The 14,951-nt window shown below is 36.3% G+C and overlaps 1 long non-coding RNA gene across 1 annotated transcript; it reads right to left on the minus strand.

Moving 5' to 3' along the window:
• Positions 1-812: 812 nt before the first annotated feature.
• On the minus strand, positions 813-13,725 carry LOC135838430 (uncharacterized). The gene is made up of 5 exons (XR_010557406.1): positions 13,561-13,725; positions 12,701-12,863; positions 12,405-12,591; positions 3,279-3,504; positions 813-2,351 (listed from the first exon to the last, which is right to left on the minus strand). It is a non-coding gene; the product is annotated as an uncharacterized LOC135838430 (long non-coding RNA).
• Between the last annotated feature and the right edge of the window lie 1,226 nt (positions 13,726-14,951).

A 14,951-nucleotide genomic window follows, 5' to 3' on the forward strand; every position in this document is an offset into this window, starting at 1 on the left:
GTTAGCTGATGAAATCTAGCCAGAATATTACAGTAAAAAATGATAAGTAAATTTTTATTTCAGTGAGAAAGCATGTAAATTATTTTTGGTGGAAAAAAATGGCAATTTCTAGTTCAAAACATGATAATAATTTTCACATCCCACAAAACTGTAAATTCCATTCAAACGATCATCGACTTCACCACAGTCATCACCTGACGTCTTGTAACAAAAAGCCAACAGAAATGTCACATTATCGATAAAAAATGAGAAATTAAACCACCTGTCGCTTACGCCATTCCTGTTCAAATTAACGTTGATATATCTTGGAAACGGCCTTTTTTTTCAAACCGAAGAAGGGGTGTCAAAAATACTTTCACTAGTTTCACTATTTCAATTTTTCGCAATTTGAAAAAATGTTTTTTAGAAAATTTTTGAAATTGTCCACTAAGGAAGTTCTTGAAATGTAGACAGACTAGGTATCTAAGGATTATGCAATGAAATGTTTCAAGATTATAAAAAGGAATGATAAATTGATTTTCAACAAATTGATGGTCTGAAATGTTGAACAAATTATTCAAAATGCAATAGATCATGTGAAATTCCTTTAAATATTGCGTGAATAGGTACAATAAAAATGCAAGAAAACTTCGACAAATAAATCACATAAAAATTATTCAATACAAAGCACAAGTTTTAAAAATGATTTCAATAATTCAAATTTGACGTCATTTCAAAAACTTCCACGACATTCAAAAATTGTTTGGCCGTTTTCCGCACCTTGGTGATTTCAATAATTTTTTTTTTGCAAAATTTCAATCGGAAATTTTCAGTTTTTAATCTATAAAATCTCATCTTTCAGATTAAGTTAACTGAACTTGAAATAAGAAGAGTTAAAATGTCGAGTTTTCAGGCAAAAAAAAAATGAACGTTAAATAAGCGTATACCACGAATTCCCTAGGTAATTTTATTCGAACCATTCTAACGAAAATTACGATAATTTAACGAGAAATGAAGGGGAATGTCCATATTTAAAAATAACGATCCACATTTCACAATAATTACTTCCTCTTTCTTTGTCTTCATTTCAGACACATAACACCTGATGACAAAGAAACGATAATCGACCACTTGGAGGCGATTAAATAAGGAACTAACAAATCTACAAGAACTTAATTTCGTTTCCACACGAATAGCAATCTCAATTAATTAGAATTATCAATAGGGGAACAATACCCACTAAAAACATCCGACAGTCGTCACATTCACACATTAAAAAAGTAAAAAAATGACGTATCAATGCAATGAAAACGAAACACACTCAGTCAATTCAATTCAACCAGTACACCTATTTTCTCAATTCAAAAAAAAATCCAAGATCAGGGCTCCTCATTCCTACCTCACACAACGACATCAATCACCCAAGTCCCAAACTTCTGAAACGGTTTCCTCGTCTAGGTAATAAATAATAAAACGGTTTTCGCGACAGCACAACGACCACAAACTAGACCAAATACCAAAACAAAACGTCACAGGATCTTCGTTGAAAAAAAAAATTTCACAACGATTCGAATAGAAACGTAGATGTACAACAGAGGAGGTCTCCAGTCTGGGATCTCTGTTGACAAAGAACAAAACAAAACCTCACTCTTCGGTCACATTCTCTCCATACAAAAAAGTGACAAAATGTAAATAGGTTCGCGATAATAAACAATCCTACAGTCGACAGTTTGTGTATAAACAAAAAAAAAACTTCCAAATGTTGGTTTATTTGCATACAACGAGAGGACGGAGTAGGTGGAAGAGGTAATAGGCACATATTCTTTCTATACGAACCACAAAAGAGTTTTTTTTTCTACAACTACTCCGAGATTTCGGAGACGTTTCTATGAAAGGAATGAGAAAGAGAGAAAAAAAATCATCTCTCTTCATCTTTAGTTCTTTCTTAGTCTACTGCGGTATCTTCTCAAGCAGATGTTATGATAAATTGCTCGTAATAAGATTAACGTGCTCGGTGTGGTAAAAGGTAACCATCGACAAATGGAACCAATCTGATCCCGATTCGTGTACCTATAATAAAAGAATTCAAACTCGAGCTCACGCAATACATAATATAGGTACATTCAACAGGCTATTCGATCATTCGCCGAATAAAATTCCAAACCATAGATAGGACTAAGCGAGGTATTCGGAGACACATTCCAACGAACAAAAAAAAAAGTGAAATAGCAGGTATTTGAACCTACCCTCTATTTCGGCAATTACTTTTTACTCATTTTATACTTCGAAACGTAGAGCTTTGAACTTCCAAATGGATGAGACATCGCACAGACCCGTTAATTAGCATAATTCTTCCATTATGGATTCACAACCTGTTGAAAATAAAACCGTAAGTATTACATATTTTTAAAAAATTGAATAAAAATTCAACGAGAGGTCTGTGTCATTACGATAGTCGACATTCGACAATACACTTGAACCGGTTAGTCATGTCGTCGTCGTCGTCGGCGTAAATTACACAAAATACGTAACAGGATGTAAATAAAATGGTTAAATTCGCGATCGTGAGTCATCCTTATCATATCTCGAAGAAAAATTCCCTATTTCAATGTTATTCATAGGTGTATCTGACTCTGAGCAATTTTGTAACGATATGCTGCGTTTTGATAATCGACGAAGGTTGCATAAGCAATTGCAATACTGCGTTATGCATTTATTCAAGTAGCGTCGAATTAGATTCGCGGTGTTGGTTTTCTGCATCGTAAAACGGTCCCCTTCTTCGGTCTCTTCCTCGGAATCGCGTTCGAACAGCCTGCTAGACGACGAAACCGGTTCCATAGGCGAAGAGTTACGCTCGTTACATTCGTTTATACGTTAAAATTTATATAGGTCTACGTAATAGGCATCGCTACGTAGATCAGATACACGTGCAATATTTCGTCATTATGCATTCAAAAATTCTCTCCATCTCCTCTGCTGGCTGGATGTTCATGCTTTGAGGCGATTTGAGCGGTATCTGCGCGAATATGAGTATACCTACACCAATACACGATGCTCGAAATAGTTTTGATTGATCGTGACAATAATATAGGTACACGAGGTACCCCTACCTACCTCTCTATTTCTACGATATGCATCGAGTAACCTCGATCGCGTAATGCACTATTTGAAACAACACAGCCGCCCAGTTGGCTTTCGGCGTTTCGGCTATCACGAGCCTTCGTTTAATTTACTACAAGTACAACAACGGAACAGCTCGCGAGCTGGATGCTCGATGCTTAAACAATGAGTATACCTACCTATTACGTCGCACACGTAATTTTCTTCATCTTGGTCGATGCAAAATGCACCTCTCTTTTTCTCGCCGTCGCGTCTGATTCAAGGATAATGAATATTAAACCGCCGATGATAATCATCTCGAAGACGAGCTCGATTAAGATTAACAGAAAGCCTCGCTCGGTTCTTTTCTTCGTCGTCACTGGCTCACTTCGTCTTCTCTTTGTCGTTATAGAACAAAAAAGAAATCTGAAACAAAAATACATTCGTGTTATCGCGACGTATGTATACGTGTAATACGTGAAGATGAGTAATTTATCTGAATCTATCGAAAAGAACGACGTGTTTTTTTCTTTTTTCAGATGGAGGAAGGAAGGAACAGCGAAAATTGACGCAAAATGCAGTCTTTTACCTTACCACCCAAATTTAGCAAAGCAATTCAAAATGCTCTAAAATTCTAATTTCTTCAAGATATGAACCTCACGGTCGACCGTAAAAAAGAAAAGTTTGGGCATTTGTAAAAAATTCACAGAGATGGCACCTTTTGAGTTGAAAACCCACCAGAAAAAATTTAAGGCTTCAAGGCCAAAGATAGGCAGAGTTATGAGGTCTCAAATTTGACTCATTTTTGAAAAAAAAACAGTATTTATTGACCGAAAATTTCAGAACGACCCCTAAAAAGGCGCAATTTGAGTTTTTTTTTTTTACCTCCTAAACCATTGCTGGCTCGATTCGAGACCAGTTACAGTTCCCAAAATAAAACTCAAAAGTTGAGAAACCGAGATTTTTAAAAAAAATTGGTAAAATAGATAAGTTGGTAGGTACTTGAATGAATTTTGAGAACAATTTGTTATTGAAATCTTGGATTTTACATAACAGTGTTCCCAACCTTACAAGACATTGCCACATGGTACATATTACATAAGTACATAGGTAAATATTTTCTTTAAGACGAAATACCTACTTTCACATTTAGGGATTGAGAGCAAAAAAATCAAAAAAAAATTTACAACTACCATGAACCCTTTTTCCTTCCAGTTCACCGAGTTCAAATTATCATGTGGGTATTCTAAATCATGCATACTTCCAGGCTTGAACGTTGAAACTTATTTTTTTTTCAAATTAAATGTTTGAAAGGAATGATTACATATTTCATATAAAATTTTTCAACCCACATTAGAACGACCCAACAAAAAAATCTCAAACCCTGGCCTCCCCCTTGGTTATGAAAAATTTTCCAACCCTCATTAGAACATCTCAACAAAAAAAATCTCAAACCCTGGCCTCCCCCTTGGTTATGAAAAATATTCCAACCCTCATTAGAACATCTCAACAAAAAAAATCTCAAACCCTGGCCTCCCCCTTGGTTATGTAAAATTTCTCAACCCTCATTAGAAAGATTCAACGAAAAAAATCTCAAACCCTGGCCTCCCCCTTGGTTATGTAAAATTTTTCAATCCTCTTTAGAACGACTCAACGAAAAAATCTCAAAAACTGGCCTCCCCCTTGGTTATGTAAAATTTCTCAACCCTCATTAGAATGATTCAACGAAAAAAACCTCAAATCCTGGCCTCCCCCTTGGTTAAGTAAAATTTCTCAACCCCCATTAGAACAACTCAAAAAAAAAAATATCAAACCCTGGCCTCCCCCTTGGTTATATATAATTTTTCAATCCTCTTTAGAACGACTCAACGAAAAAATCTCAAACCTTGGCCTCCCCCTTGGTTATGTAAAATTTTCCAACCCTCATTAGAACAACTCAACAAAGAAAATCTCAAACCGGCCTCCCCCTTGGTTATGTAAAATTTATAAATCCTCTTTAGAACGACTTCAATGAATAAATCTCAAACCCTGGCCTCTCCCTTGGTTATGTAAAATTTCTCAACCCTCATTAGAAAGATTCAACGAAAAAAATCTCAAACCCTGGCCTCCCCCTTGGTTATGTAAAATTTTTCAATCCTCTTTAGAACGACTCAACGAAAAAATCTCTAACCCTGGCCTCCCCCTTGGTTATGTAAAATTTCTCAACCCTCATTAGAAAGATTCAACGAAAAAAATCTCAAACCCTGGCCTCCCCCTTGGTTATGTAAAATTTTTCAATCCTCTTTAGAACGACTCAACGAAAAAATCTCTAACCCTGGCCTCCCCCTTGGTTATGTAAAATTTCTCAACCCTCATTAGAAAGATTCAACGAAAAAAATCTCAAATCCTGGCCTCCCCCTTGGTTATGTAAAATTTTCCAACCCTCATTAGAACAACTAAACAAAAAAAATCTCAAACCCTGGCCTCCCCCTTGGTTGTGTGAAATTTCTCAACCCTCATTAGAACGACTCAACAAAAAAATCTCAAACCCTGGCCTCCCCCTTGGTTATGTAAAATTTTTCAATCCCCTTTAGAACGACTTCAATGAAAAAATCTCAAACCCTGGCCTCCCCCTTGGTTATGTAAAATTTTTCAATCTCCTTTAGAACGACTTCAATGAAAAAATCTCAAACCCTGGCCTCCCCCTTGGTTATGTAAAATTTCTCAACCATCATTAGAAAGATTCAATGAAAAAATCTCAAACCCTGGCCTCCCCCTTGGTTGTGTGAAATTTCTCAAACCCTCATTAGAACGACTCAACAAAAAAATATCAAACCCTGGCCTCCCCCTTGGTTATATATAATTTTTCAATCCTGTTTAGAACGACTCAACCAAAAAAATCTCAAAACCTGGCCTCCCCCTTGGTTGTGTAAAATTATTCTCAGCGAAAAAAATCTCAAGCCTTGGCCTCCCCCTTGGTTATGTAAAATTTTTCAATCCTCTTTAGAACGACTTCAATGAAAAAATCTCAAACCCTGGCCTCCCCCTTGGTTATGTAAAATTTTTCAATCTCCTTTAGAACGACTTCAATGAAAAAATCTCAAACCCTGGCCTCCCCCTTGGTTATGTAAAATTTCTCAACCATCATTAGAAAGATTCAATGAAAAAATCTCAAACCCTGGCCTCCCCCTTGGTTGTGTGAAATTTCTCAAACCCTCATTAGAACGACTCAACAAAAAAATCTCAAACCCTGGCCTCCCCCTTGGTTATGTAAAATTTTCCGACCCTCATTAGAACATCTCAACAAAAAAAATCTCAAACCCTGGCCTCCCCCTTGGTTATGTAAAATTTTCCGACCCTCATTAGAACATCTCAACAAAAAAAATCTCAAACCCTGGCCTCCCCCTTGGTTATGTAAAATTTTTCAATCCTCTTTAGAACGACTCAACGAAAAAATCTCTAACCCTGGCCTCCCCCTTGGTTATGTAAAATTTGTCAACCCTCATTAGAAAGATTCAACGAAAAAAATCTCAAATCCTGGCCTCCCCCTTGGTTATGTAAAATTTTCCAACCCTCATTAGAACAACTAAACAAAAAAAACTCAAACCCTGGCCTCCCCCTTGGTTATATAAAATTTTTCAATCCTCTTTAGAAAGACTCAACGAAAAAATCTCAAAAACTGGCCTCCCCCTTGGTTATGTAAAATTTCTCAACCCTCATTAGAATGACTCAACGAAAAAAGTCTCAAACCCTGGCCACCCCCTTGGTTATGTAAAATTTTCCAACCCTCATTAGAACAACTCAACAAAGAAAATCTCAAACCGGCCTCCCCCTTGGTTATGTAAAATTTTTCAATCCTCTTTAGAACGACTCAACGAAAAAATTTCAAAACCCTGGCCTCCCCCTTGGTTGTGTAAAATTTCTCGACCGCCATTAGAAAAACTCAACGAAAAAAATATCAAACCCTGGCCTCCCCCTTGGTTATGTAAAATTTATAAATCCTCTTTAGAATGGCTTCAATGAATAAATCTCAAACCCTGGCCTCTCCCTTGGTTATGTAAAATTTCTCAACCCTCATTAGAAAGATTCAACGAAAAAAATCTCAAACCCTGGCCTCCCCCTTGGTTATGTAAAATTTTTCAATCCTCTTTAGAACGACTCAACGAAAAAATCTCTAACCCTGGCCTCCCCCTTGGTTATGTAAAATTTCTCAACCCTCATTAGAAGGATTCAACGAAAAAAATTTTAAATCCTGGCCTCCCCCTTGGTTATGTAAAATTTTCCAACCCTCATTAGAACAACTAAACAAAAAAAATCTCAAACCCTGGCCTCCCCCTTGGTTATGTAAAATTTTTCAATCCTCTTTAGAACGACTCAACGAAAAAATCTCTAACCCTGGCCTCCCCCTTGGTTATGTAAAATTTCTCAACCCTCATTAGAAAGATTCAACGAAAAAATCTCAAACCCTGGCCTCCCCCTTGGTTATGTAAAATTTTTCAATCCTCATTGGAACGACTCAACGAAAAAATCTCAAATCCTGGCCTCCCCCTTGGTTAAGTAAAATTTCTCAACCCCCATTAGAACAACTCAAAAAAAAAATATCAAACCCTGGCCTCCCCCTTGGTTATATATAATTTTTCAATCCTCTTTAGAACGACTCAACGAAATAATCTCAAACCCTGGCTTCCCCCTTGGTTATGTAAAATTTTCCAACCCTCATTAGAACAACTAAACAAAAAAAATCTCAAACCCTGGCCTCCCCCTTGGTTATGTAAAATTTTTCAATCCTCTTTAGAACGACTCAACGAAAAAATCTCTAACCCTGGCCTCCCCCTTGGTTATGTAAAATTTCTCAACTCTCATTAGAACGACTCAACTAAAAAATCTCAAACCCATTCTTCCCCCTTGGTTATGTAAAATTTCTCAACCACCATTTGAACAACTCAGCGAAAAATCTCATACCTTTGCCTCCCCCTTGGTTATGTAACATTATCCAACCCTCATTAGAACGACTCAACAAAAAAATCTCAAACCCTGGCCTCCCCCTTGGTTATGTAAAATTTTCCAACCCTCATTAGAACAACTCAACAAAGAAAATCTCAAACCGGCCTCCCCCTTGGTTATGTAAAATTTATAAATCCTCTTTAGAACGACTTCAATGAATAAATCTCAAACCCTGGCCTCTCCCTTGGTTATGTAAAATTTCTCAACCCTCATTAGAAAGATTCAACGAAAAAAATCTCAAACCCTGGCCTCCCCCTTGGTTATGTAAAATTTTTCAATCCTCTTTAGAACGACTCAACGAAAAAATCTCTAACCCTGGCCTCCCCCTTGGTTATGTAAAATTTCTCAACCCTCATTAGAAAGATTCAACGAAAAAAATCTCAAACCCTGGCCTCCCCCTTGGTTATGTAAAATTTTTCAATCCTCTTTAGAACGACTCAACGAAAAAATCTCTAACCCTGGCCTCCCCCTTGGTTATGTAAAATTTCTCAACCCTCATTAGAAAGATTCAACGAAAAAAATCTCAAATCCTGGCCTCCCCCTTGGTTATGTAAAATTTTCCAACCCTCATTAGAACAACTAAACAAAAAAAATCTCAAACCCTGGCCTCCCCCTTGGTTGTGTGAAATTTCTCAACCCTCATTAGAACGACTCAACAAAAAAATCTCAAACCCTGGCCTCCCCCTTGGTTATGTAAAATTTTTCAATCCCCTTTAGAACGACTTCAATGAAAAAATCTCAAACCCTGGCCTCCCCCTTGGTTATGTAAAATTTTTCAATCTCCTTTAGAACGACTTCAATGAAAAAATCTCAAACCCTGGCCTCCCCCTTGGTTATGTAAAATTTCTCAACCATCATTAGAAAGATTCAATGAAAAAATCTCAAACCCTGGCCTCCCCCTTGGTTGTGTGAAATTTCTCAAACCCTCATTAGAACGACTCAACAAAAAAATATCAAACCCTGGCCTCCCCCTTGGTTATATATAATTTTTCAATCCTGTTTAGAACGACTCAACCAAAAAAATCTCAAAACCTGGCCTCCCCCTTGGTTGTGTAAAATTATTCTCAGCGAAAAAAATCTCAAGCCTTGGCCTCCCCCTTGGTTATGTAAAATTTTTCAATCCTCTTTAGAACGACTTCAATGAAAAAATCTCAAACCCTGGCCTCCCCCTTGGTTATGTAAAATTTTTCAATCTCCTTTAGAACGACTTCAATGAAAAAATCTCAAACCCTGGCCTCCCCCTTGGTTATGTAAAATTTCTCAACCATCATTAGAAAGATTCAATGAAAAAATCTCAAACCCTGGCCTCCCCCTTGGTTGTGTGAAATTTCTCAAACCCTCATTAGAACGACTCAACAAAAAAATCTCAAACCCTGGCCTCCCCCTTGGTTATGTAAAATTTTCCGACCCTCATTAGAACATCTCAACAAAAAAAATCTCAAACCCTGGCCTCCCCCTTGGTTATGTAAAATTTTCCGACCCTCATTAGAACATCTCAACAAAAAAAATCTCAAACCCTGGCCTCCCCCTTGGTTATGTAAAATTTTTCAATCCTCTTTAGAACGACTCAACGAAAAAATCTCTAACCCTGGCCTCCCCCTTGGTTATGTAAAATTTGTCAACCCTCATTAGAAAGATTCAACGAAAAAAATCTCAAATCCTGGCCTCCCCCTTGGTTATGTAAAATTTTCCAACCCTCATTAGAACAACTAAACAAAAAAAACTCAAACCCTGGCCTCCCCCTTGGTTATATAAAATTTTTCAATCCTCTTTAGAAAGACTCAACGAAAAAATCTCAAAAACTGGCCTCCCCCTTGGTTATGTAAAATTTCTCAACCCTCATTAGAATGACTCAACGAAAAAAGTCTCAAACCCTGGCCACCCCCTTGGTTATGTAAAATTTTCCAACCCTCATTAGAACAACTCAACAAAGAAAATCTCAAACCGGCCTCCCCCTTGGTTATGTAAAATTTTTCAATCCTCTTTAGAACGACTCAACGAAAAAATTTCAAAACCCTGGCCTCCCCCTTGGTTGTGTAAAATTTCTCGACCGCCATTAGAAAAACTCAACGAAAAAAATATCAAACCCTGGCCTCCCCCTTGGTTATGTAAAATTTATAAATCCTCTTTAGAATGGCTTCAATGAATAAATCTCAAACCCTGGCCTCTCCCTTGGTTATGTAAAATTTCTCAACCCTCATTAGAAAGATTCAACGAAAAAAATCTCAAACCCTGGCCTCCCCCTTGGTTATGTAAAATTTTTCAATCCTCTTTAGAACGACTCAACGAAAAAATCTCTAACCCTGGCCTCCCCCTTGGTTATGTAAAATTTCTCAACCCTCATTAGAAGGATTCAACGAAAAAAATTTTAAATCCTGGCCTCCCCCTTGGTTATGTAAAATTTTCCAACCCTCATTAGAACAACTAAACAAAAAAAATCTCAAACCCTGGCCTCCCCCTTGGTTATGTAAAATTTTTCAATCCTCTTTAGAACGACTCAACGAAAAAATCTCTAACCCTGGCCTCCCCCTTGGTTATGTAAAATTTCTCAACCCTCATTAGAAAGATTCAACGAAAAAATCTCAAACCCTGGCCTCCCCCTTGGTTATGTAAAATTTTTCAATCCTCATTGGAACGACTCAACGAAAAAATCTCAAATCCTGGCCTCCCCCTTGGTTAAGTAAAATTTCTCAACCCCCATTAGAACAACTCAAAAAAAAAATATCAAACCCTGGCCTCCCCCTTGGTTATATATAATTTTTCAATCCTCTTTAGAACGACTCAACGAAATAATCTCAAACCCTGGCTTCCCCCTTGGTTATGTAAAATTTTCCAACCCTCATTAGAACAACTAAACAAAAAAAATCTCAAACCCTGGCCTCCCCCTTGGTTATGTAAAATTTTTCAATCCTCTTTAGAACGACTCAACGAAAAAATCTCTAACCCTGGCCTCCCCCTTGGTTGTGTAAAATTTCTCAACCCTCATTAGAACGACTCAACTAAAAAATCTCAAACCCATTCTTCCCCCTTGGTTATGTAAAATTTCTCAACCACCATTTGAACAACTCAGCGAAAAATCTCATACCTTTGCCTCCCCCTTGGTTATGTAACATTATCCAACCCTCATTAGAACGACTCAACAAAAAAATCTCAAACCCTGGCCTCCCCCTTGGTTATGTAAAATTTTTCTGAGCGAAAAAAATCTCAAACCCTGGCCTCCCCCTTGGTTATGTAAAATGTTTCTCAGCGAAAAAAATCTCAAACCCTGGCCTCCCCCTTGGTTATGTAAAATTTTTCAATCCTCTTTAGAACGACTTCAATGAAAAAATCTCAAACCCTGGCCTCCCCCTTGGTTATGTAAAATGTTTCAACCCTGATTAGAACGACGCAACAAAAAAATCTCAGACTCTGGCCTCCCCCTTGGTTGTGTGCAATTTCTCAACCCTCATTAGAACGACTCAACAAAAAAATCTCAAACCCTGGCCTCCCCCTTGTTTATGTAAAATTTTTCAACCCCCATTAGAACGACTCAACAAAAAAAATCTAAAACCCTTGCCTCCCCCTTGGTTGTGTAAATTTCTCAACCCCCATTAGAACAACTCAGCGAAAAAATCTCATACCTTTGCCTCCTCCTTGGTTATGTAAAATTTATCAACCCTCATTAGTAACATTTCCCTCATTCCATATTCTTCTATATAGAAAATTCGAAGTTTTTTCATCTTCGAAGTTGCTCTACATTTTTTTTTCGTCGATTTGTTCAGTCAATAAAAAAATCATACAAAAATAACAGACTAATTTTTCTACAATATATATCGTCACATTTCTCAAAACCATTCAGAAATCATCAAATGAACCCCAGCTTTTAAATTAAATTAAATACCTGGTTCCTTCACACTCAAAATTATCCTCAGGTACTTATGTAGCTTCATTTCAAATAGAAATGCCTTCCCAGCCAGTGTACAAACTACAAAACGCTCCACAGGTTATAACGTGCTTATTTGTACATACATAAAATTCAAACACCAACGATTCAATGGCAATATTGGCAATGCGACAAGTCTTTCTTATGAACTTGAAATGACGGTTTACACCTCCAGGCTATCTCTGGATTCGAACATGATTTTCCACACCGGTATACATACACCGCCGACCTCCAACCACCTAGCCGAGGATTCCCGCCAATAAACCTATTCTCATAATATTCTGTTTACTTGAGATGATCGCGGATTTTATTCGATTATTTTTCCAACGATCACAATAGACATCGTAATGCTTCACGTATGAATATGATAATGGAATCGCTGAGAAATTGGAGTAAATGGTAATCCAAACATGTACCGTACCATATTTCACGTCTTCATTCTTCATCTTCATTAAAAAGCCTGGAGTTTCCGTTCTTCGAAATTTCTTTTTCAAACAGCTTCATCGTGTTGATTTTCATTCTAAATTAATTATTTCCTTTTTTCCATAGTTGGTAGGTACTTAATTGACATCAGTTTGTTAGCGCCGAGTCTTCGTATCGTACCAGATCTATAATGAGCGTAAATAAGAGTATGATTCACGTATGTTAGTAATTAATGAAGAATGTAAGTAGAATAATAATTATTTCAGTGATCTTGATCTTACAGATCTTACTTACCATTATCGAGATAGTCTCGTACATGATACGCACTCTCTCGGTTGGGTCAAGAAGAAATGTAAGAAATGTTCTTCCAACGATAGTTACAGTTTCAGAAACGTTGAGTGCAGCACAATACTACATTCCAGTTTCATATTCAATCTTCAGTTTTCCTACTGGCTACCTGAAAGTTCACCATCCATAATATTAGTAATACATAATAGTAAATATGCAATTAAAAATACGTATTTAATGAATGAAATCCTGATTCGAAAAATGTTTGAATAATTACCAAAAAAAGCATTGAAATTACTAAAAATAAGTAATTTTCCAAAAACGCGTAAAAGTGTTGAAAACTTGCTAAAATGTTGTAAAAATCAATGAAAAATAATTTTTCTATAAAATTTGCCATTCATACAGTGTTAAAAATTAAAATGACGTAAAAACACTAAAAAAAAAGCGCCAAGACCACTGAAAATGAGCACTCAAAATTTTCCAAAAATGCATAAAAAAAGTGTTAAAATAATACAAAAACACTGAAAAAAAAACCATTGAAAATCAACATAAAGTAATGTTTCAGAGACTTGACATAATTTAGCAAAACTTTGAATAAAAACATTGTACAATTACTTTTGGAAAACATTAAAATTAATGAAAATCAAATCAACCAAAAATGATGGAAATTTCAAGAAACTATGGCAAAAAATGCTTTAAAAAATTAAAAAGAGCCAATTACGCGATTACTTTATTTTCTATCAATGCTTCCGTCGCGTCTGGGGTACATTCTACATTCTCCACTCAACGGAAAGCAGTACCCTCCTCTCACCGTTCGGTGTTGAAAGATTTGCCTATAGTGAACTTCTTAGGCATGGTAAACATACCTTTCAACAATATTCCAACGAACGATAGGTAACGATAGGCAGCGAACACGAAACAGTTCCTTCGATTTACAGTGGCTGCAAATCTGCATTCGACCAAACACGATGATTTGCAATTACAACGCCAAAATCGAACCACACAGTTTTCGTTTTTCATTCAATTATCCTTCAAGTCTGAAAAAAAAATCAAAAAAAATCCATTTTTAATAATTTTATTAGATAATTAGATAAAAATGATATCCTAATTATAAAATGACCACATCAAATCGAAATTTTATCAATAGGGTTATCATCACGAATGGTTTTTAAAAGACATTAGGACACATTACCTATAGTTCAACTACACAGACAGACATTCTCACTCGTATATCCCATCCCAAGCACATTTTTCTACAGTGTTCTACGTCAAGCTAAAAATTAATCACGCGTTTCAACCTCAACAAGGTATAACAAGTCGTTAAAAAAATAAAATAGATTTTAATTATAGCACTTTGCAATTTCAATTCGTTTAAGCCAGTATAATACATACTTAACGAACGACTTTCAAAACTCGAAAAATTGTCAACTCTAATGTATGTACCTATAACTCAAATTTATATAGGTATACTACAAAATTTTTCAACATAATCAACCAACCAATAGCAACCTGGCGACTAAAAAAAGACAAAAAACACCAAACCAAACAAACCACCAAGTTATTTTTCTATACACCTATAACAACGTATACAAATGTACCTATAGGTAAGTACTATTTACATAAATAGTAAAACTAATTAACTAATGAACTATTTCTTGTTTTTGACCACTAATAAGAACATAATAAATATGGCGACGAGTATTTAAAATCGGTGAAAAATATTACCGACAAAACAATAATTAGTTAAACATATCGCGTAGTAAGTAAGCTACACCTGAACCTAAAGTTTATACGTTACGGTGTATTGCTACGTATAACTGATAAGTCTGTGGTAATTTTTTTAGGTATAATACATTAACTACCTACTCACAGCATCACCCCGTTCTGCTGAAAAAAATAAACCCATCAGTATAGAAAATGAAGGACAAACAACGTAACGAGTTACATTATCGATAATTTTGACCTTTTAACATCTGCTTAGATGCATAGAAATAGAAAAATTGAATTCAACTCAACTTGACCAAATCTACGTACACTTGTGCCTACGAGTAAAGCTTATATTTCAGTTTGAATTGGCACCTCAATTACGTATCTCCATCTACCTTTTTCTTACCTACAATCTGGCAAACTGGAATTTTTGGGGCCTCACGTGAAATCAATACATACATATAATTCACAATTGCACAAGGACCTCAATAAGAATTTTTCAAGTACGGGAGGCATTCAACAACCTCCATAGAAGGAGCACGAGGGGGAG

This window comes from Planococcus citri, chromosome 3 (assembly GCF_950023065.1).
Source record: "Planococcus citri chromosome 3, ihPlaCitr1.1, whole genome shotgun sequence".
NCBI lineage: Eukaryota > Metazoa > Arthropoda > Insecta > Hemiptera > Pseudococcidae > Planococcus > Planococcus citri.